Here is a 1,810-nt window from a genome sequence, read left to right as displayed (position 1 = left end):
CTGCACTTCTTTTTTTAAATTATTACATTTTGGTTGCACAGAGTGACCCATTTCCCAACTATGAACAAAATACAATTCAATACGGCTTTACATTCTGACAGCCATATTAAATTAGTAGTTTCTGGCTTAGAAATACGGACACAATGATTCTCAATGTATGCTTCTCACGTTCAACTGAATCAACAACGGTTGTAAATTTTGGCAGCCATTTAACTTATCATAAGTGCTTTTTATACTTCAAAATATCTTTTTGTGAATTTTATCAATAATTTGTATTAAGGCACTGGAATTGTCAAAGACCAGTCTTCTCACTTGGTGTATCTCAACATATGCAAAAATAACAAACCCGTGAAAATTTGAACTCAATTGGTCATCGAAGTTGCGAGAGAATAATGAAAGAAAAACCAGCCTTGTCACACGAAGTTGTGTGCTTTCAGATGTTTGAATTTGATACCTCAGCTGAGGTCTCGAATTCAAATTCAAATATTATTACAGTGAGAATATAATGCTTTCTCAAAAACTACGTTACTTCAGAGGGAGGCATTTCTCACAATGTTTTATACTATCAACAGCTCTCCGTTGCTCGTTACCAAATAAGTTTGTTAACCAACAATTATTTTGAGTAGTTACAAATAGTGTCCAGTTCCTTTAACTTAAGATTATAAAAGTATAAAATAAATGAAAAAAAAAAAACAACAACAACATAATACCGGGGTTAAAATAAACAGTTGTCAAGGTAATAGTTTAATTTTTTGTCTTCTTTTTTTTTTTAATGATTATGACACATAGATAATTTTTAGGAAAACACACACCATGTGTAGTAATTGACCTAGCTGTAAAATTTGGTTAAAAGCAATGTACCCCACCCTTTGTCGTGATAGAGTTCAGGTAATTTTTTTTGCGGTACATAAAGTTGTCACTGGGCATATAGGGGCCTATGTATTTACACAACTTCTAATCATGTTTATTGGTTGTAAAAGTCACACAAATAAAGAACAATTCAAAAACAGTGAAACTGGTCGGCCTTGCTATTGTATTCTTTCTATTCTGTTTTAATTTATACCTTTGCTGAAATTTCATTCAGGCCTTAAGTTACGGAGACTATAAAATGATATTAACTGTAGGGCCAAACAAACTTCCCACTGGCTTAATAATAAATTCATTGCACTTTCCTGTGTGTATGTTTGGAATTTGTTACAATATTTTGCAGATAACTGATTCTGGTTTATTTGATATCTTCTTTTTGAAAGGGTGAAAGTCCACCTTCATATAGGCCACGGTTGCGCAACATATTGAAAACTAACAGCTTATGTCAAAGATAACAAGGATAAAGGATGAACCTTCGATAGCTCAGTTGGTAGAGCGGTGGACTGTAGTAAGAAACCAGACTTGAAATCCATAGGTCGCTGGTTCAAATCCGGCTCGAAGGAGCTTTCATTTTTTTTCCTCGTTTGGTTTTGTTCGTTCGTTTATCGTCCAATGTTCTGATCAAGCGATTTATCCAAAGTGTAATGACCTGGGGAGTCATATTCATTGATATCCTAGACTACACGTGTCACATATGTCAGGGGGAGGGGGGGGTCAGGTCTCGAGTAGTTTTTTTTTTCTGAGGGCATATTATTATTCTCACTCATGTACTAAAAGCACGTTATACTATCCCATGTCAAATACAGACATACCAACGTCTAACCCTCTCCTGATAAGCTGTGTGCAGTCTGTAATTAATTAAACAAAGAAGAAAGGGGTCACATGATCATATCATAGACAACAGCTGGGCTTTTTAGGAGGTCATTTCTTGCAAATTTTTGGG

The 1,810-nt window shown here is 34.9% G+C and overlaps 1 non-coding gene across 1 annotated transcript; it reads left to right on the top strand.

The window, feature by feature from the left end:
* Nucleotides 1–1,339: 1,339 nt before the first annotated feature.
* On the top strand, nucleotides 1,340–1,430 carry Trnay-gua. The gene is given in 2 exon segments: nucleotides 1,340–1,376; nucleotides 1,395–1,430. It is a non-coding gene; the product is annotated as a tRNA-Tyr (tRNA).
* The last annotated feature ends 380 nt before the right edge of the window (nucleotides 1,431–1,810 follow it).

The sequence above is a fragment of the Asterias rubens genome, chromosome 1, assembly GCF_902459465.1.
Source record: "Asterias rubens chromosome 1, eAstRub1.3, whole genome shotgun sequence".
Taxonomy (NCBI): Eukaryota; Metazoa; Echinodermata; class Asteroidea; order Forcipulatida; family Asteriidae; genus Asterias; species Asterias rubens.
This window is presented reverse-complemented; position numbering and strand designations above follow the sequence as displayed.